We start from the raw sequence: 26,360 nt of genomic DNA, 5'->3' as shown, positions 1-26,360 counted from the left end.
AATAATTCGTATATCGAACGGACGAGCGCGAATTCTTTTTCACGCGAAATAAATTAATGTTATTCATATTCAACCGCCTAACGATCGTATAATCATAATTCCACGGTTTCGAATAATTATTCGCGAAATTTCTCACCGCCCTTTGTCGTTGTTTCCTTGAATTTTATATCAAATGCGATTCGGACGGATGGAAAATTCGTATCCTCGTAAAATTAACATTCGTTTCCCTGTTTTCTTATTTCTTTCCTTTCGTTTCGACAAAAAGCGCCATTGTCTTGTGATAAAAAAGAAAAAAAAAAGAGAACTGGAATCGAGCGAAACGTTACATCTGGAAAATGAAAATGAATTGAACCGTATCAAGAAATAGATTTGATGGTTCCCGGTTATTTCGTTGATTTCATCGTTCTTCCATCTCTCTTAATTGCTCGTTTCCTTTTATCTCGAATTTTAGCTGAATGAAATTGAAGTTTTTTTCGGAGCATTTATACGGAAAAACTTCTCTCGTTTCTTTCTCCAATTACCAACCCTCGTTCCGAAACTTGAAATTGGCAGTCGACCATTGTGTGTACGTTGTGTGTATTTCTCACGCATTCTTCGTATTTCGACGTATTCGAGGGATCGAAGTTAATTGCAGTGTTACTCGTGAAGAAATGTCTGTTCTTCGTTAAAAATCGAATTCTCGCCGGATAACCTCTTGCTTTTCTTCTCTGTGATTATGGCGTATCGTATAGAAAGTGTGTATTGTCAATTTTCTTTCTTTCTTTTTTTCGAGAAGAATCGATGTAAGAATAAATTTTTTCGAAAAATTGAATTTCTCGTAATCGTTTTGATCGTTTAAACATAATAAAACGATATAGAACAACGAATGCGAATGCAGCAAAAAAAAAAAAAGAAAGAAAATGGAGGAAAATTTCACAAGAGTTGTAACGACTTAAAAATTTCCGATCGAAACTTTTGATAAATTGTCCGTTTTAATAGTTCAAAGATACGATTATACGACACTTTTGTAATTTACAATTTCCAGGTAATATATTTCTTGTATTTTCCCATAAAAAGAAACTTTTCTTTGATCAATTATTCAATTTAAATCGAATTTATTATATTTTAGAGACTAACCAGTCGAGTTTATAGTTATAAATATTGAATGGATGGGTCGCCAAAAAAAATATGGCTGCCATTTCGTGAAAATAAATTACGGTTGTCACGAATATTAGGTGAACAAACCGACGTGCTAATATAATGTAGATAATACCGGTATTGCAGACATTGTGGATAAGTAGAAGACGATAAAGTAAAATATATGAATTGGGGTGGAAGAGAGTGTATTATTATCGTGGCACAAGTCTCGTGAAAATTATTGCATTTCACAAGCTTGCTACGCTTGCATTCTACCAAGTCAAATAAATTAGTTAGAAAGATAATATATATACGACGAATAAATCCGATGAATTTCTCTTGTAAACAAGATTCGCAAGAGAGCGAATCGTTCGGCCATGTTCGTTTCCAAGAGCACGCATTCCATAACAGCGAACGATTGTGACCGATCAAAGAACTATTTTCACTCACTTCTTTTCCCTATTTTTACTTCATTTATCTCTCTTTCTCTCTCCACGAATTCTTTATCTTCTAGAAAAGGAGAATATGATCCTTCGAAACAATATCGTTTGATCATTTCATCAAAGTCAACGATTTCACGATTCATAATTGAAAATCGGCGTCAACGAAAGAGAAAGGAAAATTACATTTTTTTTAACCCGATCTCTGATCCGCGTTTGAACGAGCAGTGAATATTTATAGCGCAATAGATAGATTTTCCAATCTATTAAAATCTCTCACGAGTCATTAGAATGGATTTATTAATAATCATCGAATCCCTGGAGGAGGGATGAAATGGAGGATAAGCGCGAAACGGAGAAAAATAAAATTTGCTTGCTATTTGAGATACGTATCGAGATTTACACGGTGAGATTTAATCGATGGAATCGGTATCGAAATATTTCCGGTTCGAAGGAGCGGATACGCGACGATTCGCACAGACGGGATCCGAGTATCGCGGGTATTTTTATCGTTTTCGCGTGAAAATTCGACGCAAAATGTAACACGGACACGGACAAACGCGTGGCCATTTTTCGTTTCACAGCCAGTTTCCTAAAAACCAGCCAGTCAAACCTCTAACGCGCACCATTTTACACGGGGCGTAAACGGCTGTGAAATTTCTACCGTTTTCAATCCTTTGACACCACCGTTCGCAATATTTTCCTCGTGGCGTGTTCCAAGTCAGGTTTAAAGGGTGTTAACTGACTCGTTCGCTCGCACCTTCCATCTATTTCCTCCCCGCCGGAACGACGTAAGTTAAATCTAATACGCGCCGAAAAATCCGACCTGCCTTGGATTCTCTCCAGGAATTTATTAATTCAACGCGCCGAAATTTACGATGTTGCATCGCGAGAGAGATTTTTTTCTTTTTTTTACACAGATTCGAAAATGTTTGGGGGAATAAGATTTTCAGGGGGCGTACGATGAAACAAGTCGGCGTTGACGAGATTTATTCTTGGTTTATGCACCCGTTCTTCTTCAATTGCTTTTGCAATCCAGCCCTCCATCGCCATAATTAAATTTTTTTCACCCGTTTTTTCCCGGGCGAAGAGAAGGTTTTTATCGAACTCGAGATCGACAAATTAATTACACGAGTCGCGTTACTTTTGCGTTCGTTATTTCGTACTCAAAGCGGATTCTCGCGAATAATAAAGAAATGATTTTATTTCGCGAATAATACTCGCCGAAGACGAAGGGAAAAAACTTGCGCGGAACGTTTCATCAATTTAACTTTCCGCCGACGAGAAATCCGCCGCTCGAAAGGAAATTACGAAAAATAAGGGAGGGGAAAAACCGGCGAAACAAGAAAATATCCGAGGCATGGGAACACTCTGGTTAAAAACAGGTGGCTGATGCGCGCACTACCATAAAGTCGGGCTGCTCTTTTTTTCGTAGCGAGCGCAACGCTCGCTCGTGTTTCCAATCCGGCGTGAGATAACTCGGCTTGGATTCGAGTTCGATCGGGTCAAAAATTGGGTAAAAGGGGCGGTCGTTGACTCGAGCCTCGATTCGATATCCCCTTCGATCGAATCTAGGGGTCTAGGTTCAGCCTTCCCTCGATTTTCACGAATATGCGCATCCCTTTCGTTGCTGCTGCTTCATATATCAGGCCTCTACCTGGATGGAAAAACACGGTTCGTGGGACTCGTAGAAAGAGGAAGATAGACTCGAGTTGAGTGGAAGTCGAAAAGAGGGAGGCGCGAGGTTCAGGAAGAATTCAGGTTCAGATGGCTTCAGTTTCTTATGGTTGATCGCGAGATATGGTGAATTGTGGATGAAATTGGAAATGTTAGCGACGTGAGCTCGAAAATAATGGGAGGAATGGAGAAGATTAGAAACGTTCCAATTAGCCGATGAGAACTGGTTTTTTAGTAACAGGGATAAGATTGAAAATAATTGGAGCCAAGATCTGGAATTTTCGTACAGGATCTTCGCTTAAGGGAAATTTTCCGAATGAAATTTTTGTTCTTATTCGTTTGTTTGGACTTTGAAATTTGAAGCGCTGTGCTTATAAATTCAAAGAACTGGAAACTAAGTTATTTCTTTTATTCCTTTTTGAAGATCTATGACCTCTCGAGGCTCGTGCCAATCTCGATTTCGTTCGCAATAAAATTCTTTAAAAAGTTACTCGCGATTTTTTATCATCGATAGTTAATTTTTCACCGCAAATACGACAAATTCTTCCGTCAATTCGATCGATCTTTTTCCTCCCTCGTTCCTTGATCAATGGATACTCGATAATTTACATTTATCTTCCCCCTAACTAATCCACCCGCTCTTTTACATCGATAGCCTATAAATTTATCGATAATAGTAGGTCTGAATGCGCCACTTACGGATCGAATTAAAGCTTAATTGCGGCTGAACTCGGCACAATTGGCGAGAACGGTCCACGGATCTATAAAGAAATAAAAGACAAGATGTTGCGATAAGAAGCAAAATGCATCTAGTGAAAATTTCCCAGCTATTGACCAACATGATTTTGAACAATTTTTGTGCGGCGAACCTCGATCACGCTTCGACGTCGTTCCGATTCCATAACACTTTTCTCTCTCCAAACAACAAGGTTTGACAACAAACCGTTCGAGGACCGACCTCGAAAATATTTTTCAGTTATAAACACGGAGGAATTTTCGTCTCTACCGTCTTCTGGTCGCCACTATCAACACAGCAATCCCGTCTTTTAAAACTTTTCCCCTCCCCACGAAGCGACGATTCTCTCGAAACGAAACGGAATTACACCGATCGTTGCAATCGAGGCCAGATTCCCTCGATGATAAATCTCCAACGTTCGAAATTTCGTTCTGGACGTGGACGTTCCGTGCCACATTCACGGCTGCCATATTGGACGCCAGCCTTCATTGCGCCCGTTCGAATTGTTAAACCGATAAGGTTTAATTCACACGCGTGTTCGCTTCGAACACAGCCGATTCTCCGAACGCGTATCGTGCGCGATAATGTAACACGCCATCGTGTTCAGCTCGCGCGATGATCCGAGAAGAAGATCCGTGAGAGCACCACTTACCTAATTACTAGCAGCGATTCGAGCAGCACCGAACGCGCACACCCTTTCATTCTACCATCTCTCGAATCGGCGAATGAACCGATCGATCGAAATCGAAGCACCAACAAGAAATGAAGAATGGCCGAAATGGGGATAACGGCACGCAGCGTGGTCCACCGATTCTTCCCAGCAGAAGTTTCTCGAATCAGCCGAAGACACCGTGAAGAGCGTCGAAATCGATGAGAACGCGGCGCGGAGTATCGCTGTGTTCGCTAGCCCCGCCACGAACTGATTTAAATTTAGCGTGGAACCAGCCTAAATACGCGCGTCGACGTCGCCCGCCTCGAGGACCGCCTCGACACGCTCGCGATCCTCTTCGCATCGTGGCCAATCGCGCGAAACATCGTCGCGAAGATTCTCACTTCGCTTTCCTCTCCTCTTCTCTCGCTCTCTCTCTCTCGAGTTCCTCGAGTTCGCGCCTCGAGCTCCCTCGAGTCGATCGCATCGGAGGGAAGGGAACGAGCGCCGGAATCGGGGGAAGGGAAATTGGATTAAAAAATTTCCACGCCGGCGGCGCACCAATTACGAAACTATTATCGCGGTGCCGAGTGCTTTTACTTGTCCAACGTAAAATTACCGTGTCATTGAATTATAAATTGCGCCGGCCGCTTTTTGCCCGCTCGCCTAGACTAGGGAGAAGAGAACGAAAAGAAACCATTTCCTTCGGATTAATTGGATGGCGGGCGGCACGTGGTCGTCTTACGCGCGGAGGCGTATTTATTTTCGTCCAATTTCACGTTCCACGCTTTGCTTCAGTCGAGTCCCCGGCTTCGAATAGTTGAATCGTTCTTTCGATCGTTTTAAAAATACGTTATTGACGGGTTGTTGACGGGGGGGGGAGTAGGGGTGAGAAGGTTTCGTCGATTCGATCTCGCCGTTCGAATATTTTAAATTAAATCCCATGATTGGGATAATCGGGTGCGTTCTTCGGGTGTCTAAATACGTTGGAACGTGTCCAAATAGTTCATTGAAACTGCATTAACAAAGTCTCATAACGTTCATTGAAACTATTATTAGGATGGAAGTGTAGTGAATGAACTGAGCAAATTTTAGACAGTAATGGAATAATAAAAAATGCGTGAACGATGTGAATGGGATGTGTATTTTGATCGATGTAATTAATTTAACTCGCTAAAATATTACACCGTGGGAGGAATAAGCGTGTATACCGATTATATTTTATCTTTGATGGTCGGATGAGTAACGTACCATCCCCGTTTATTGGACGTGTAAAGCGTACGAAATTGAAGGGACTTGTAAAATGAAACGCAAATGTGTTACGACGATGCCCGAGAGGGTGGAAAGGAAAATATGAAAAACCGCGATCGTATCCGAACCGCACTGAAAAATGGTATAAAAACACAATTCTGAAATAAATACGAGTACGAACATCACCTACGTCTATATTTCTTTCGAAAAACGACCTAGCCAACTTACGCGCGATTCTCAAGTAGAGGTGATAAAAAACATTTTACATCATCACCCTCTTGTCACATCGTGCCAATCTATAAACCGATATTCCCATCTCAATCACGAATAAATAAAATTGAATAAAATTTGCAAGACTCGAGTTTAGGATCAAAATCGATTTCACTCCGATATATTTTATTCTACAATTCTACTGAAATTTTAAATAAAACGTTTTCTCCTAAATCAAAACGATTGAAAACAGATTCGCCAAGCGTGGAAATTCAAAGCTGCATGTAAGGAACGTATCGTTGAATGGAGGAGAAACTCTCGCCAACTCCTCGAAACGCGAGGAGAGTTGATCAATTCACCAAAGTGCTTCGCGGTGCGGAAGCGGCATCTGGGAGTAATTAACCCGCGATTACGGGAAATTCCCGATGATAAGTTCCCTATGCACTCGTCCCCCTCCTTGCTATTATTTATTTACGGGGCGGGTTAATTGCATCTTCATTGTTTCGGCCACGTGGAGGGGCCGGTAGACGGTGCCGCTAATTGGTTAATTGGAAAAACAAACGTGTCCACGCGCGGTGGACCGTTTATATCACGGTGCGGCAAGTCTCAGGTTAATTGCAGCCGTTGCCTATTCTATAATTACTCTCTACAGACCCAAGTTGTTGGCCCTCCATTAACCGTGCCGCGTGTGTCAAAGTTAACGTCGTAACTTTGACCTTTTAAATAGGGAGCGAGGAAATATAATTTAACGAGGATTACGCTTTTTTGAAAAAAAAAAAAAAGAAGAAGAAGAAACGGTTGGAGGCGGAAATTCAACTTCTCCATTCGTGGAGAAGGGCGGAATTGCGCGCGACACAGGTCTCGTCTCGCTTTTAAGTGAAAACTTTCGTAAGGGTCGGGGGAAAAGGAGTGGAAACATTCTCAAAGGCGTACATACACCCCTCTTCCTCCCCCAGTACAGACAATGTAAATTATTTTTCCGACGATGAGCGCATCGCGGGCGCTCGGTTTGACGTGTGGTTCAACCACGACGTCACGTTACTCGCTTAATTCTCTTTGTCTCTTTATCGCTCTCCAGAGACGAAGATGAAACGAAATTTCGCGGATATTTTACGATATTTATTTCACGGATTTTAGCATCGTGTTCTGGTTTCCTTAAAATACAAGGTTTATTTGAAAATAAGCTCTGATAAGATTGATCTTTTTTTGTACTTTTTTCTTGTTTCTTCTTAATAAAAATTACAAATTATGGTATTAACCTATCGAACTAGAGCACCAAGAAAATGTTAATAAAAGCACGTATAATATAGTATAGTGTACAATCGTAGATTCAAAATATTGCGCAGTTTATAATATTTATAAGTTCGTTACAAGTATATATCTACTTAGCTTAATCTCGCTTTATCGAAACTTATCGAATTTACGTGTAATCCCCGCGTTGTCGCGCCAGTATAGTTCAATTTGCAACAACGACGCTCTTTTTCCAACACCTTGCAAGTTTCTCCCCTGAACGTAATTTCCTCGGTTGGGGTAGTTACCGGCGCTAACTTTTCGATTGTTTCATCGTGATTCACATTGGTTACAGGAGCCGAAGAGGAGGAGGTGGTGGGAGAAGGGGACAGTCCCAAGAATTGTAAAACTTGGATGGAAATTTTGAGCACACCGCCACCCAACGAAAATTAAAGCTCAATCGCAGTATATCACAGGTCGGCTCAGAATTCTTGCGCCAAAGTTTTTTGCGGCAAGATTGCGGCAAGTTTTTCTCCGTGTAATTTCTCTGTGCGTCGAGAGGCAAACGAGGGGAAAGGGAAGGGAGAAAGAGTGGGAATGTTCGATTAAATGAAAGGAAGAAGATCGAGCGACGAAAGAAATTGTTTAACGATCGGAAGGATGGGATGAAAATCGAATTTTGATCTTAATGAAACAGAGAATTTCATTATTTTGTTTTGCGATTACGAATATATGCATCTTATTGAGATAGATATATACTTTAATTCAATGAAAAGATGTTATTAATTTTAGAAATTGTCACGATGAATGTTGAAGAAAATTATTAAGAATGGAATTTATCATCGCATTGTACACCGTATACAACGTCTTTCTTTTCATAACACCGCTTCGATATTTCTCACGCGCATTGTTTCAAGATAATCGGGTGAAGATAATCCGTTGTTTCAAAATGTACCTGGTTGGTGTACTCGTTTGTCTGAAACTTTATCCCTTATTCGCCGTTGAATTCGGCGAGAAGTGGAAAACAGTTGAACTCCCAACGACAGTAAGTCGAATTTATCGTAATGCACGTATTTACGAACGCAAACTGCGTACACCGTTTCTTCGATCCGATTGTACGAGACGATTCCGTACCTTATCCGTTCCTAGAACTTCAGTTTCGAATTCGCGTCGCTTCAAATCGAGTCGCTTAAAATCGAGCTAGCTTATTTCGCTCTAAATGAAACGAAAATGATTTCAACAACGATTTCACGATTTGTTTCGGGATTAGAAGGAGAGGGGACGTGCGATGGAAATGGAAAACGAGAGAGAGAAAGAGAGAATATCAAGGAAAAAAATATGAAAACGAATTCATCCGATTTGATGAGAGAACAACACGAGAGGGAGAGGGCGATAATCAGCGTTTCGAAAGCGCGTAGAGTTACAGAAACTCGGTTACTCGACCGTGTTTGTAAAAGCATTAATTCATCGGCGGATCGTACGAATAAATCTGAATGCAATTGAATCGGAACACTCTGTTTATGCATTAATAATTCACGATTAACGAATTCGCATGCCGAGCGAAAAATGAACTTTAAAATGGATAATGTTTCAACGGATCGACCACCTTTCGCGTCATCATTGGTTAATCGAAGCTTTACAGCTTCATATAACGGTGAAAATTGTTTATCGCGGGATTCGTTTGATTTATTATCGTCTATATTTTTATAAGCGAAAAAAACAGAGAAAGAAAAAAGAGAGAGAGAGAAAAAGGATGGAAATAATTTCGAATTACGTCCACGGAAAAATTAAGGATATTGCATATTGAACGTTTTATTGATGGAAAGCTTTCTCATTTCATAATAGAACGGACAATCTCGTTTAACTATTCGCTTTAATAGCTTTGCCATGTGCGAACACACGTTCCTATTTTTTTGACAATCAATCACGGTCCAACGCTTTTCTTTTCCGGATCCCGCCTGATCGATCTCCTTTGTGTCGCGATCAATCAAAGACGCTAAGACTTTTCAGACTGCTCTATTTTATTCCCCAGATTAAGATAGCAACAGCAGTTAATTCCACTTCGTAATACGGAGTTCATAAAACAAATGGGATTAAGCTTGAAACAATTTATGATTGAATGCTCTGTTTTTCGCTCGAAACGAAAGCTTCCTCTAATTGCTACTATCTCTCCTTCTGAGAGAGAGAAAATATTCCAAACGATTTTAAAAGAGATTGGTAAGAAAATTTTGGAATTGGAAAAATTAGCAAGGGAATAGCCTTTTTTAAATAACTTTTCTCGTTATATATTATATATTTTTCCAACGAGGTCAAGATGTCTCGCCTTTTTTTCAAGTTTCCTTTTTCACGATACCGCAACGATTAAAAAAGGGGATGGGGGGGAAAAATAGAGAGAAAAAGGGAAATACGGAGAAACTCAGGAGGTAGGGGCAAAGTGTTCAACACCTCGAAACAACCCTTCTCTCCTGCACGAGGCACGATTTAAAGACTTGTAAATTGCGAGCGAGGGCATAGATCGCAACAGGGTAACCACTTGAGCGGGGTAAACTTTCGAGTTTAAGATCGCCCTCGAGTTTCCTTCTGGTTAGAGGCGTTAGAAGAAGGGGAATATGAAATTCCCGTGACCAGACTTTATGGCTTCCTCTCTTCCTCCTCCCTTTCGTTCCCTTTCGTCTCGCTCGCCCCCTCCCCTCTACTCGCTAATTCAACAACGTTTTCCCTTCCATTTCTCCTTCCTCCACGTGTATATTTGTTCCTTCGGTAATCACATCGGACTTTCCACATCCTTATCCTTCTCTTTCTTTCCTTCTTCGTGTTACGAGCCGTATCCTCCACTTTCCTCCCTCGTTACTTTAGATACATTTTACATTGTCACCCGCCCTCTTCTTTCGTCCTCCATCTCTATCACCCTCTCCCCCTTACAGTTCCATTTAATATTTATCCTTATTCCTCCCTCGATCCTTCTCTCGTGTTTTCCTCATTTTCCACACCTTCACAGCAATGAGTTTCTTTCATTTCCCCTTCTGTCCAGCCTTCCCCTTCTCTCTCCTATACCTAAGTGCGCCCGCCTTTTCTCTTTTGTTCCTTAATAGTCGTAGCTTCTGATGTGCGCGACTTAAACGCGAGGCCCGGAGGTGAAAGAGGAGCGGAAAGAGGTGGAAATTTTTCCGCTTTGCCGGGCAAAAGTTTGCCAGGACGAGGAGATTGACTCGCGCTTCGCGCTTTCGTGGCTTTTAATAACGAAAATCATCCCCCTCCCCTTCCCCTTTTTCTTTTCTTCCTCTTTTTCCCATTACATTCCTCGCTCCTCTCGCTCAAACGCGCTCAAACTCGAAACGATTTTGTTCGAAATCGTTCTCCCTCCAAGATATTTATATGGAGGGAGGGGAATTGGACGACACGAGGGACCCGAGTCTTGGGTCTTTCGTCTTGACGACTGTTGTCGATGCTGGGAGGAAAAATTGTTGCGCGATAATGGCGCAATTTCTCGCGGGGATCCGCAATTATTCCACTGAGCTGAAGGAAACTGTGAAGGAGAAGAGGAGGAAGGCGAAGGGAGAAGGAACGATCCGCGCGAATTAACGAGAAATTGGACGCGAAATGACGGGGCATTTCTATCGTTTCTTCTATGATTCTGTGCGCTCGAGGGAGGAGAGAGAGTGGAAAGTCCGCGCGGATTATTCTCCTCGCAACTCAGGGGAAAGCGGGGAGGGGAAATACGTTGTGCGTCTATTATGCCGGTATCACGAGAGTTATCAAGGGATTATTAACATGTTGGAATACGCGCGTTGCCATGGTGGATCGGCGTTATTTAAGCATTTATTAATCGAATCGAATATATCCGTGCGTAGAGATCGATTGCCACGGAAATACGTCGAAATATCGTCGATCGTTTCTCGACGAGCGCGAAATTAAATCTAGAGAGATTACAGGGAGAGGGAAAGGACGTGTTAACGATTATCAAGAGAGATTAGGGATCTGAATAAATTCCCTCGAATTTGTTCTTTCGAAAAAAATTTTTCGACACCGACAAACCGTGCTCGAGCACGGTGTACGGTTTCCCTTCGTTCCTCTTTTTTCCTTTTCGCGCGATCATCTCCCTTTCAGCGAAATAATATACGCGGTTATCACAAGTGTGGTTCCACTTGAGATGGAATTTGTAAAACCGGGTCACTGTATTTAAAACACCGTTTCACGCTGTTCCTCGTTTAATTTTGCATATCCCGAGAGAGAGAGAGAAGGAGAAAGAGACTTCTTCAAGTCTCGTACGAAAAATAAGAAGTTCGGTGTCGCGAACTTTTGGTACGAATCTGTTAACATCTGTTAACGTGTTTTATATAACGGGATGGAAAAAAAATGGACAAATTGGATAAATTGTATCGCGTTGGAATAATTTTATTTAACAACGGTTTATTTAAATTCTGGTGTAAAAGTGATACATTCAGGATACATCACAGTTCGATTTCTATCGGGATGCAACCGGTATCTTTGTCATTCAAAATTTATGAAAGATAGCCACCCCCCCGTAGAACCGTGCGGACGGTTTGCAGTTCGTTAACGATCGGCGCGTACGGGGAGCGTGTTATTGTATACTGGCAACAATTACGTTGATATTTTATTGCAGGAATAATTATGTAAAGCGAACTAAACCGTGAAGCAATTAATGTACACGTTTGCAGTTGCAACAAACGTCTCTTGTACGCGAGCTCCGTGTATCTATGTTCGTTCGGACACAAATTTATTAGTTAATTACATTGGCACTGTGTTTATCGAATTCCATTTCGTTCACTATTTGCGTGATTCATAAACGTTTAATTAAAGAGTCATAACATTGCGCTAATTTCCTCCCGTAAACGGATTTTAATGCGGAATTCGAAAAAGAAAAGAAAAAAGATAAATAAAATTTCGATTATTACGTATAACGTGTTGCTTCGTGAACAATTTTTAATCGTCAACACGTCTTTTTTTTTCCGCAGTTTGCATCATCTTGAATGGCAAATATTATTGCGTTTTCGATTCACGCTAGTAAAAGTAACAAAGAACACTGACCACGTTTTATTATATTTTCCAATTCGTCCGCGGGCGGCGTGTGCGATAAATAAAATGAAAAACAAAAAAAAAAAAAGAAAGGCAAGGAAAAACGATATCGACGCCATAAAGTTTTTCTCTTGAATCCATAAAAACCTCTAACTGCGGGCATTTTCCGATACTCTGTGGTTTTTATTGGTTTTCGCATCATTGTTCCCGAGATCCAAAGATTCGATGTGTTGACTGTGAACGATTATGGTGAAAATTATGGTAAGATGGCTCGAAAATGAACGGTGAATATAAATACGCGTGGTCAACCAAATTTGCATATAATATTCCAAATTCATCACGTTAATTACAAATATCCAAATAATTATATTTCATTCCCATTGTCCTTCCATCATGATCTTGAATTGCAACCATCTCACGCGTATTATCTCCATACAAAATAAGATCTGCACGTTCAAAGTTTTTGTTTATATATAAAGAAATTAAGAAATTTTTCACATTTTGAATAAATATCATCGAAACGTTTCTTTCGTTACGTTTCGAGTAAAACGAAACAAGATCATCGAGAATTCATAGGAGAAGAGAAGAAGAAGAAGAAGAAGGATCGTGCTATTTTCTCGCTCTAAACACGTGGAATTCATAAGCTTCACAATATTTATTCATAGTTCGTCACAGGATAATTCAGTTTATTTTTCTGTCCAATTGACTTATCTCCAAAAAAAACTTTCTTTATCCCGAGTTTATTATTTCTTGATTAATCATATCGAAAAAGAAAGAGACTTAAAGAAATCCTTTTTTGAAAAGATTGAGTTTCTTTTACACGCAGGTTTCACAAAAGGATGGTTCTTTTTTAAAAACAGATGATTATATATGATTTTCTGTGTACACATTTATAAAGATTCGCGCATTTATACGAGCATTGATGGCGGAGAAGAAGAAGATACAGAAAACCGGGTCTCGACTCGTTTTTTTCTGAAATTAAAACTGAGTTATTCTTCCTTATGTTATGAAACTCGCTGAAGATCGTGATCCCGATATTTTCGCGGCCAATTTAAATTTCTTAGAGCCGTGCTTTAAATCCTCCGCAGATTCTTGGATAACGAGCAACGATATCATCCCCCCTGTCGTGTAATTAGTTAAACGTAAAAGTTGAGATATTTCGACGAAATGATGAAATGTTATAACGCCATCGACGTATACTTTTCTTCCTTTTTTCGTGTTCTACATCTCGACGCAATAAAAAAAAAAATATATATATATATAGAACGAAGAGCGAACGGGAAATTTTAATAATTCTTTATACACGGAAGACGAATGGTCGGTTGCTTTGTTTCCACAAAATAAATTGCAACGTTTTCACCCGTTGGTTCCTTGAATAAAGTGTTACAAGCTGAAAGATTAAAGCTGCAAGTAAATTGCATCTTTTGAAATATGTGTTCCTCGCGGACAAGTCTCGGCGATTTATCTTTAGACCTTGTACCTTTCGCTACGCTTTGTCTTTATATAAGTGTCGAATTTAAGATCGATGATCGTACACAATATCGCACGCTCTCCTATATATATAAACCGAATCGAACAATATATATTTTATCAACGATGCTCGAATCTATTTTGACGAAGATGCATCCGATTCGATCTTCGCATCTCTCGTTTCCAAATAGTTTATCATCTCTCTTGACACAGAGAGAAACGTAAGATATTTCGCGGATAATTCGATCAAAATTATTTTTACAACCAACCAAACTCAAACGCAGATTCGAACGTTAAGTAAACTTTATATATAACACATACTTCTTTTTTTTCGCCAACGATAACCCCGTTCTTTATCGGAAAAATCCACGAAGGGGGATGATAATAATAGACGAGAAAGATCCAAGTTGGATCGAAGCAAGTTGGAGCAAAGTTTGATGTGCAGATTAAATTCTAAGGGGGAGGGGGAATCCATCCGTTCGATAGGCGGCGAAAAATTCCAACCGACTGCTTCTCTCGAATCCGCCTTATCCGCCCGATGTCGTTACATTGGCGCGCGTATTCGATGTTTAGAGGAACGAACGAAAATTGGAGAGGGAGGGGAGCAGAAGAACACGGCACAGTAGTGGCGCGCGTGATAGCGGACTCGATACCGCGGAAATTGAACGGAAAAGCGTGAGTAACGTTACCTTTCAAAGTCTAAATAGTTGTCGCTCGCTTGTAAATGCCCGCTGTTCCCTTTCACGCCGCTCCCTTTTTATGCTCTCTTTCCATGCCTCTCCCCATCCATCCATCCATTCGGTTCGCGATTTTCTGTCGCCGACCCATTATTTTTTAAGCCATTGAGTGGCTCACTGAGTTATTGTTCAGTTCGCAACGGCGATTCGGAATAAAAAAGTACAGGCGTACAATTTCCAACGTAAAATCGAGGAGGAGAGAGGAGAACGAACTCGGACAAAGTTCCTTTCGCGCGGGAATATTAATGTTGCACTCCTTGTTGCTCGCCCTCCGTTATGTGAGCGTCGTCAACCGATCATGCCTTCAAGATTCTAGTCGTTGGAAGCCTTTCTCCTTTCGAATTCACGAATCACGAGCGTTTCGTTCTTTTTTTTAAAAAATGTCTGCCGCAAAGCGACAACCTCGAAAATTTATCGCGGAATGAATTCTTTCTGCTATGGAATTATCGCCTCTCCCGCGTCTAATTAAATTTCGTCGGGAAATCAATTTGATCGGATGACAAATTTCGAATTTCCATATTTTTGCGATTATCAATATGAATAATATTTGACGCGCCATGTTGATTCTCCATGCTTGTTCACTGTTTTAGATTTGAATATTCTATTGACTCTATATATATATATATATATACTGTTTACAGTTCGATCATTATACAGCGTAAAGAGAATCCTATAATTTTGTCACTTTGCACAGAGAGAAATAGAGAGAATCGAGGCTGAACAATTCCGCTTTAATCAACCCTCCTGAGAAAAATCTTCGAAACCGAGTGATGTAGCCTCGGTAATAGGAAGGAGATCCACCGCGGGAGGAATTCGGCGTGTTAACGAGACTTAAAATACCTGAAAAGGGTGGAGCGGTTCAATTAATCTCGGCAACCCGTCCGTAGTATCTAACCGTCTATTCGGGGGAGAAGGGCGTCCATCTTTAAAATATCCCCCGCTCGCATTCCACCCGCCGGATTCCGCCCTATTCCTATATAGTCGACCGTCGGAGGAATGCGCTACTCAACGGATACACCGCGAAAACGTACGAAGCCGAATTGAAAGCCAATATCTTCCGAGTATCTTCCCGCCATGGGATACGAAATGTAATAATCGACGATCCGGGAAAACGAATACATCATCGTTCCCCCCACCCACCTTTTGCGTACGAATTCCACCCGACACGAGATTCAACGTGGCAGCCATCCGAGAGCACGAATATTAAACCGCTTCGTCTCCCCTTTAACCGCCTCGCCCACCCTGAATTCCTTCGCCCGCCCGTGAAAACGCAACGCGCCGCCTATCTCTCTTCACACGTAACAACTTTAAACTTGTTGAGGGGAGAATCCCGTGACACCGTAGGATAGATTATTCCATTCGTTCTCCTAATTATTTCGCGGATGTATTAAACGGGGGAATGTTTTATCAGAATGGATGAAATTATTTATCATCGAATTATATATATATAAGGTCTTCTAGATGATACGTTTCGTATCCCTGGGGAGGAATGGATAGTTTCGTGGAATCTTGACAGAGTTACAGGGCCGTGATAAGAACGGAAGGCGCAATAAGTTTGGCGAAAGTGGAGCACGAAAGCGATCAAAAATACGACTTCCGTTCCGCTACGTCCCTTTCGCCAACCATGAAACACGTTCTAGGAAAGCGGACGGGTAAAAGATAGCAAGAGTGATTTCATTACGTCACGAGAGATAAAAGAGTTTTTTCGCGAGAGGGGATTTTTTTCGACGAAATTTTTCCAATATTATCCGTGTATATATATTATTGACGAGATAAATACGTTGATTAACCGTCGAAATAATATTTCACTAAGAGGAATAATATCGCGACATTTTGCATGCAGATAAGTCTAAATACTCGATCGAGCGTGCAAACGAAATTTGATTTTTCGTGAGAAAGAAGGGGGAGGGTTGAAGGGAGGAATTCCAACAGACATTATTATAGACAACGAGCAATTGTCTCAAGGGTAGTTTCCGCCTCGAGAGGTGGACTGGAATGTAATAAAGTGCGACGTCGAAAGCAACAAACGGTTGCCGAGATTCCTCGACGATTTCAATCTCGCTAGTTTTATTGTACGAGCATCGCGCGTATTAGCGAAAATCTGGATAATTCGTGGAATTAGCTTCGTGGAAGAGGTTCGTTATTACCGTGTTAATTAAATTTGTACACCTGCGCATTCGATGACGAACGATTTATCTAATAAACGCCAGGTTAGGCGATCTGAGAGGTTAATTAACTGCGAGCCTGATCGAGATTATAATTAAATAAATTAATTCGCTAATTTTCGACGAAATTGAACTTCGATTAATGCGGCTCGATATCGACCGGTTCGAAATAATTGCGATGATAAGCTCTTTTCGATTTTTCTTTTTTTTTATCGTAAAGATACATTTGGTCTCGTCGAAATACTTTTTTCGTAATTAAATTATTAAATTGTCGATTAACTTTTTATTTGGTGGAGAAATGAAACGTTTCATCCGACACATTTCTCCCGTTACTCATTGCTCGATTACGCCATCGGTAAGCAGAGTGGCTCTTAATGTTCATCGAACTTTGAAAACAGGATATAACATAACGGTGTTGTAGAAACATGTTAAGGGAAACCCTCTTTTTAAAAGGAAAGTGTCTTTCGATGTTCGTCGGGAATAGGAATATTACGCGCACATTTCGCGATTGTTTACGAACTTTCCTTCCTTACTGCGGAGATTTGAATAAAAACTGCCCTATTCCCATTTTTCCCCCTTTATATCCCAAATAATATAAAATTTCCCAAAAAGAACTTTTTCGAGAAGCAGAAGGATCTTCGATCTTCGTCACGATTAGATTAACAATAGATCTTTTCTTTTCTTTTTTTTTTTTTTTTTAATTTAAAATTTTCAGAGTAGAATGGTACAGAGTAGAGAATAAATTCAAAAAGTTCTTTTTTAATAATACAAAAGAGGGTAAATCTGCTACCGTATTCGCTCCTCCATAAAGCGATTTTAAGGATGATATTACGGTGGATGATATTATTATTAGTGAACGTGTTCTTTGATAAATACGATCCGAAAAGATGAGAAGGGACGAATCCTCTACAATCCTCTACCTTCATTTTTTCTCCTTTTTTTTTTTTTCGTTAGATCGAACGTATTCACAAAGATACGATAAATACTACGATAAAATTTCGCGTTATTTTTAAGCGAGCTTCTCATTTGATAAAAGAAGAAAAAGTTCAGAAGGTAGATCAGAAAGCACGAGAGATACAATCTCGTTATGCGTCCGAGTAGTTTCGTCGAAAAAAGTAGCAAGAGAAGATTAGACGAATTAATCATCGGCATCGTAAAACGTGCAATGTATATATATATATATCTCTGTGCATGGATCCTTGAGAACAGGAAATATCAGCTTACAGCCTTATCCCATCAGAAATAATTCCAGCGATGCCTCTTTTCTTTCCGTACAAGAAACAAACGACGTAATAACCTTTGGTCGTCGATCAAAACGGATAACCGTGTTGTTTGTTTCCATTAGGCCGATGTGTCCCTGGTTTAACGCGACGAGTGAGTACAGTCGTGGCGAATAAGCTGAAGCGAGCGTTAAACGGAGCGGCACGTGTATCGTTCGAACGCGGTTAATCTTCGTGGGATGCTCGTATATTTATCTGATCCACGAACAATGGGTGTGAAAGCTGTACCATCGTGGATTCGTCGTTGCTTTATTACGATGTGCACGAATGTATAAATGTGCACCGAGGAGGTGTAACGCACTGCGAGAGCAGAGGAAAGAACGAAGCAGCTACACAAAGGTAGTCGAAAATGCAGTTATCAGAAAGTAATAATATATGTACCGTTACAACTGTATAATATCCTCGACGTAGTGAAAATCGAAGAAAAAGAGGAGAGAGAGAGAGAGAGAGAGAGAGTTGGAAGGAACTCATTGTTCAAAGTTAAGCGTAGATGCCCTTTGAGCACAGGCTTGCCTTTTTTTGCAAGAACCAGTATTATTTTTTTTCTCTTTTTTAACTTAACTCCCTTAAAGAAGTAACGGGAAATTTCTCAGAGATAAAGGCTACTACGGTCGTCTGAAGATCTCGCATTATATCGCGTTATAAAGAAAAGCAAGTTGAACTACAAAGAAATCTAGTTCGCGTTTCTTGCTCTTTGCTCCTCAAGACTCGCCAATTTATTGGCTTCGAAACGTTTGAGCCATAGATGGTTTGGAGGAAAGGAAGAACAATGGCCTTTGGTGTTAACCTTGTTAATAATTGTATCCTAACGAGAATTACCCGATAATTCCAAAGAGCGTTTGTATCCTTCCGATCTTTTAAGAGATATAACTGTAGCTGTGTAAATTTGTTTCGTGGCTTCTGCTTTTTGCGATACGAATCGTATTACACGCGTGCATCAATATTTATGGTATCGTGTAGATAACAACGTTGATTATGGATTGTTTATGTCGGGGGAGACGACTCCAGATAACACGGAATTGATCTATACGATCTCGGCGATCGGTCGAGAACTTACGAGGAAATTGATGGAAAGGTTTCGAAAGTGTTGCGAAGAAAGATATGCCGTTCAATTGTCAAACGCGATACGAAAAAAATTCCACCTCGTTGAATAAAATTTTCCTTCGATTAGTTCGTTGAATCGATAAAAGTACTTTTCGTGTAATTCTATCTTCGAGTAAATAATTATACATCTTGGAAGTTTCTTTCACGTTTCATGGTAATTGCAATATAACGTCGTATAACGAAATGATTTTCGACTCGATTGAAATTAAACGCCGGTTTCGGAAAAGAAAATTACGAAAACCATCCTCGTAACTGGCGCCAATTTTAATGGCTCGGGTAAAATTTTTATCGCCATGTGAAACAGCTGGTTTGACCTCGCCCGATTGCTCGTGCAACGATTTATGAAAGTTATAAAATGTTACGCTGCCACGAAGACATGGAAAGTCTATATCCTTCTAAAAGGGGATTCGATTTTTAACTAAAATACTATACTTTCATAGCGTTTTTTTTTTTGCATTTTTTTTTTTTTTACACGAGTACCGAACTGACATTGAATAAAATATGAATCGACGCGTTTCTCATAACTATCAGAATTTTCACTTCCCTCGAATTTTCCACACTTAGCGCGAGTGGAATTTCGTACGAGAATCATTTTACACCGTCAACCACTCGTATTAAAAGTAGAAATACGTATTCATTTATATTTATTATTATGTACAACAAATATCTATATATTTGAGTAAATTTTAAAAAATCGACGTCTCTAACGATCTCCACGCGCTTAACCTCTCACCGTCTCAATATTCCATCCCATCCATGTATGCATTCTTCAAGAATTCAACGCGAGATTATAATATTTGCTCCGTACATCGAAATACCCCTCGCATCGGTGGATCTCGTTATCGATGATACTCGATATCCAAGTTTTTTTTCTTCACGCGTATTCCTTCTTGCGTACATATGATCGCACGCAGCGTCTCGTATCCGGATGAAAATTTAACATATTCGCGTGTAATCGAACCGTGTCGCCTGATCTATGCGAAAGCCCCTCTCGTTACCGATAATGCTCCTCACCCACGATATATCCTCTAATTCCTGCGAACTTATCCGTATTGGCATCTCCGCGCATCCTTCTCCTTCGAGTTCCTTTCTCTCTGCAATGTTTATTGTACGCTCGGCAATCTATCGTTGAACGAAGCTCTTTTTTTCGAAACGATTAATACAACGCATACATCGAGATATACGTGTTAGAATCTTGTGAGGAAACTAGAAGATTTGTAACATGGAAATAATTTTCATTCAAATAATTTTTTGTAATTAATTTAACAGAGTGAAATATAGAATCTTCGAAAAACTACAATGGAGGAAAGATCATCAGATTCCATGGCGCGCTTCTCTGATTAATTTTCAAAGAAGAATCAATCAATTAACTAGAAAGAGAGACAGTTATAATTTTAAATTTCTTCAGCCACAAAATTCCTCTTTTACGAAACAAGAAAGAATTAACCAACAGTTTCACTAACCAAGTTATACGAAAACACGTGGTATTTCACCCCTTCTATATTTCCTTCTCCGCAACACTGTCGCGGACCTCGTTCGATACCGTTCGTAACGACTTGGATTTACAGGTCTGCGATAAGTCAGGGCCCGGTTCTTCATATTCTCGTCACAGGCGAGAATGTTCGAAGAGGAGAGGAGTTGAACCTAGGGGAGGGAGGGGGAGAGAAGGCCGCCGTTTGGAGAGGAACAGTTCGCATCGGTTCCACGCCTCGCCAAGATTTATGAAGCGTGATAACCGGAACACCGGGTGAGATACGCTCTGGATTCGTTGGAATAGAATTGTCTCCTCTCCGTGGACGAAACTGTCTTCGTCAACTGTCGAAGCAGCGAGCATATATATACACACACACACATACACAGCTACGAGTCCTCGACGACTTTCTTTTCGACGACTCGTTGTTCGGGAGGCCTGGAGGGACTTCGCCGCGAAAGAACAAGTCCCTTTTTCTTCTGGCCGGCGGTCTCTTGAAGATTTTCGCGGACGACGCGTGTTTGTCTTCCTCCTCCCCCCAGGGGAGGAGACTGTTGGTTGGTTAGGTCGAGCTACTTCTTTTTTGCCGCGATCGGTTAAAAGCTTATACACGTTTCGTGGGGTTGAAGTGACGGATCGGTCTGTTTGCTTTCTCCCCCGTATGTAGCGCGGTGGTGGAGAAGAGAAAGCGATCTTGTTACTTTTTTTTTTTTGGAAAATCATAGTCGAAATTTGATTTAACGAAATTTATCGATATTTGTCGAATTTATTCGTATATCCATGTAATTAAAATTTAATACGTCAAAATTAATTGTACAATCTATAATCTTCTATAAATAATTCAAAGTAAGGATTTATATAATTGTTTTATATAATCCATTAACTATCGATTATCAAACGGAACGAAAATTTCAAAATTTTTTCCTCTCTCGAGAATGAATATTGTTATTTCATTATAGATATTATAAAAATATTAGACGCGATGATTTATCCATTAATTCGCGAATCAATTATCAAACGGAACGAAAATTTCAAAATTTTTTCCTCTCTCGAGAATGATATTATTATTATTCATTATAGATATTATAAAAATACTAGACACGATGATTTATCCATTAATCAGCGGCCAATTCGCGAATCAATTATCAAACGGAACGAAAATTTCAAAGTTTTTTCTTCTCTCGAGAATGAATATTGTTATTTCATTATATAGATATTATAAAAATACTAGACACGATGATTTATCCATTAATCAACGGCCAATTTGCGAAATAATTAACTTCATCGCATTGATAATCAGACTAGGAACTCTGCATTCTTCCAATCTGAGAATTCGTATCTCTGATTCTAAAAGATGAATGATCGAAACGCCATCCTTATCGTTCTTCATTTACTTGAAAGAGAATCCTTTCTCCAGAAGAAGCCTCGATTCTCCCCTTATACGTATTAACGTATTATAAATTTCATTTTTCCAGGCTCGCCGGTTGGAGTACTCGGGATTCTCTGCCGTGATACGCGCGTACGAGGCAATAAAGTAAACTTCGATGTACTCATCGAACTCTCGGACGTGGGCGAAATAGAAGAGGCCACGTGTCGGTCATAAATTCGGCGGAATGAAAAGCATTCGGAATATTTTTCACAGGTGTAGAACACGTATATGGGTCCCGATCAATGCGCCCGATTGTAACCCCCGTGGAACACGCAGCCGTTCGAACAATGCCGTCGAATATCATGCGCGTTACCTTATTTTCATCGAACGTACGAAGAGGGCGAAAAAGGGGAGGATGGGATGGGATGTTCATCGAACAAAGTTCCAAACTAGTGTTATTAAATGTCATTCATTTCGGCTTGCGTAATTTGCTTCGTTTTGCAACTTGTATAATTGCAAAATTTATTTCTCGAAATTTCATTCTTTCTCTTCTCGCTTAAAAAAAAAAGGAAGAAGAAAAAAAAATGGTGCAATTATACTCGCGGTTATATTTAACGAAGGTGAAAATTTCGTACTCACGATTGTTTACGACCAATTATACGAAATAATGAACGAAATAGGGGGGGAGGGGAACGAACTTTTCCTTAATTACACACTGTATACAATCCTATTATCATTGCTCCAGCGTGAAATTGAAAAATTATCATTTAAGTTATTGCACAGTTACGATATTACGGACGGAAATTCTTTAAAATTCTGACTTTCCAATACGAAGAAAAAAAAAAGGATATTGGAACATAATCTATTTTCAAACCCTATCTTCTAACTTCTGAAAAAAAAAAAAAAAAAAAAAAGAAAAAATAAGGTCAAGAAAAGATTAATTCCTTAAATATCATGGTCCTTCCGTTCCATTTCGATCTTGAGCCGTCTCACCCGGCCAGTTTCGTTACGTGAACTGGATCAGGTAATTTTTTTCGCCAACTTTTACACACGACTTATCGGTTCGCAAAGCACACACTCGCCGACTAAGCGAAGCCTGGCCGGTTAAACGGCTCGTATCGGCAGAAAGTCGAGTGTCTTCGGACCGTTGAAAAAACGTTTTCGCCCTTTTCGAGGCGACCCGTCGAGGCGAAATGGGAGATAAAGGGAGGAGAAGGATCGAGGAGAGCGCCTCGAGGCGCGCGCCAACCAACGGTAATAAAACGGGACTTGGACGAACCCTCCCCTCCTCTCTCCGCAGCGAAAATTCTGCGTAATGGAATCCGCGGTTTAATTCGCGTGCAAAAGCCGATTTCCCGTGGACCGCGGAATTTTATAGTTTCGAATAGTTTTGAAAATCGCGTTACGCCGATCACATCACGCGATTCACCTGTCATTCGAGAATTCGATATTAAGAGCAATGGGTCCTTCTATTTTTCATTAATTTTATTACAAGGGAGAGCGAATTGAAGGGAAATTTTATATTCGTGGAGTCGTATTTTTCTTCTTCTTCTTTTTTTAAGCGATTATATTTGAACGAAAGAACAGAAAAGAAAAGAAAGGAGAAAGAAAAAAAAATATATTATTACATACGCGATAATTTAATTCTTAACTTAACAAAGCGAGATATATATATATATTTTTTCGTTGATTTTTCTGACGTTCTGATATAAATTTTTTTCATTTTACGCGTTTCATTTTAGGGATGGAATTTTTAAAAATATATTAATGTGTGTGTGTGTGTGTGTGGGTTTCGAAGGGATTCGTGGTGAAATGGCTTGTCAGTGGTTAAAAGAAGCCGTTTCCTATATCACGTTCGAGAGGTTGAACAAGAAACGTAATTACGGGATCGTTTGTTTCAGTTCGGAGAAATCAGTGGGGTAGATTTAAGGGCTGTTGGACAGCGATTTCCTTTTTCCCCTCTTAAATCTCGTACCGGCTACGAGCTACGGAAAAGTCGAGAATCGGGGAGGAGAAATGCGTCGGGACGCGAAAATCTTAAGTGGAATAGATTTCTCCCCCTCCGTTTTTTTTTTCTTTTTCCATCGAAATCGATAAGTCGATTATTTATTTTTATTCGCGACCGTTCCTCAAGGGATGAAGCGGGATCGAGAAATAAAGAAAATGGTTGATGGTGGATTTTGGCGGAATATCGTTTCTATTCCGAAAACGGATATTCCGGATTAAATATACCGGGGGATTAAAAAGTTAGGGATTTCCTTTAGATCCAATAGTTTTAAAATGGATATTAAACATTTTTACGACGTCATATACGTATATGGATACGTCGCACTTACCGGAGGGAGAAATTTCAGGCGAGCCGTTTCAGAACCTTGAAAGTCCGCGAGTTTTTCCTCGGTCTTGGAACTTTCGATGATCCCGACGAAACTTCTTCGAGTTTCCAAACCTGTAAGAATGGTAGAGATAAGTCGAGATTCCTACGGCACGCTGTGGAAAATGAACATGAATATTGGGATAAGAAAAGATGAGAAAAATCAAAGGAGGGATAATTTCCAAGATAAATTTTCCAAAATAACGAAGTTTCTTTCCGTTCGATTATCGATTGAATTATCATAAACCGTTCTTATCGAAAAGAACCAGTAACGAGAAAAAAAAAAGAAAAAGGAAAGGAAAAGAGTGGAAGAAGAAAAAAAAAAGGAAAAAGGCTCGTCACGATCGATTTATCATCGTCTTAAAGCAATTAATCTCGCCGGTTTATTCGCTTCGCAGTTTTTAATTATCCCCCTCGTTAAATGTAAAGGTGTTACGATCTGTTGTTTCGTAATGCTAGATCCTCCAGCCGAGGCTATCTTGCCCTTAATCGGCGCCCTCTAACTAAGTTTTAATTTTCGACTTCTCGCGTCCGGTCGTCGCCAATCAACGCCATCAACAATTTCACGTCCAACAACGGGGATGGAAAGGATGATGGTCGACGCTCCAATTTTGAGAGCGCCGGGATATCGGCAAGGGGGGAGAGGAAGATGAACAAGTCCTTTTCAATTAGCGTGATTGAAACCTTGTCGAGGTATATTTAATGCGGCGGCGGCGGCGTTGAAAAGTTTTCATCGCTAAGAGTCGAGGATGCGCGATGCCGCTCTCTCCCCGCGATAATGAACCAACCCCCCACGATCGATTTCTCGATGATGGACGAGGATCCCTGCCTCAGACGTTTCTAACGATACATTCTAAGTATCGTTGCGAATATTTCGTTGCGGAGGGAAGAGTTTTCGACGAGTTGCCATTCTTCCACGATATCCTTCCCTTCTTTTCCACGTCTATTCTTATTGTACAGATATAGGGTAAGAGATGACGAAATATATTTCTCTATCTGAGACTGATTTGTAAGTATTCGAAAGTATTGAAAAGGACTCGTATAAACGGGCGATATCTTCGATTCGATCTTCTTCTTTTTTTATAGAGATACGATTTGGAGAATGGAGAGTAAAGAGGATAATTTTCAATCAATGACGATATTATAAAAAACGGAAATGCGAAAATTATAATACCTTGGAAGATAATCGGAGAGAATACGAGGCGCGAAAATATAATTATAACACAAGGTTGAATAATATTATATTTCTTTTATTAAACGATAATAATTTATTCGTTACTCCTAAATGTAATATCCCGAACGAATCCAATGTTGATAAATATTTTTCTAGAAATTTTATAAAATATATATTTACGCGAGCTCGCGTAAATAATTCGATCATACTTCTCCCGCGATATCGCGTTTCATCGAGCTCGTTAAACACGTATCACATTCCCGAAAAATAACGTTGAAAGATCGATGCAAAACGTTTAGAGGAAACTTGAGGAGCAGTTTGAGAGCATTATCGAAAACTTTATTCTCTATAGAAAAACAGGATCTTTCTCCCTGATTTCGAACGATTCACTCACCGAATCTTGCGCTCACGTCTTCGAGATCAAAGAGTACTCTGCGGCAGACAGTTAACTCGGCTAGTCGGCTTAAAATATATATATATATATATATACATGTACTTCAAAATCAAGGATGAAGTTCGTCGGCAAGTGTACGCGAACGAATCTGTTCGACGAATCTGTTACAAGGGAAGGAGCCAGAATTCAAACTCCGTTTGATGTCTGCGCCTGAGGTCGAATCGCCTCGCTTTAACTATTAATGAGGCTGGAACAGACGAGCCAGTTAATCGACGAACGGGAATTTTCTAATCAAACACAACACCGTGGACAAGGAAGGAGGAAATTGGCCGTTAACGTAACCAAACACCGATCTCGACACGATCTCGTCCCGCGTCTTTTTTGGCCTTTTCTCGATCATACACAAGATAAAAAAGAGAAAAGAAAAGAAAAAGAAGAAGGAAGGAAGGAAGAAAGGAAGGAAAGGAAACGGTGGCAAC

General features: G+C 40.2%; 1 protein-coding gene across 3 annotated transcripts in view; it reads right to left on the bottom strand.

Annotated features, from left to right (window-relative positions):
* LOC410788 (glutamate receptor ionotropic, kainate 2) overlaps window positions 1-26,360 on the bottom strand; it is a 93,825-nt gene that overhangs the window by 42,628 nt on the left and 24,837 nt on the right. For 2 of the 3 annotated variants that reach the window (XM_006571417.3, XM_026446069.1), the window contains exon 1: window positions 4,622-4,905. The gene's annotated coding sequence lies outside the window, so the exon portion shown is untranslated. Of the gene's footprint in view, window positions 1-4,621; window positions 4,906-24,278; window positions 24,389-26,360 lie in introns of those variants that run through there. The other variant, XM_026446068.1, reaches the window with a different exon arrangement.

This window comes from Apis mellifera, linkage group LG1 (genome assembly GCF_003254395.2).
Source record: "Apis mellifera strain DH4 linkage group LG1, Amel_HAv3.1, whole genome shotgun sequence".
Taxonomy (NCBI): Eukaryota; Metazoa; Arthropoda; class Insecta; order Hymenoptera; family Apidae; genus Apis; species Apis mellifera.
This window is presented reverse-complemented; position numbering and strand designations above follow the sequence as displayed.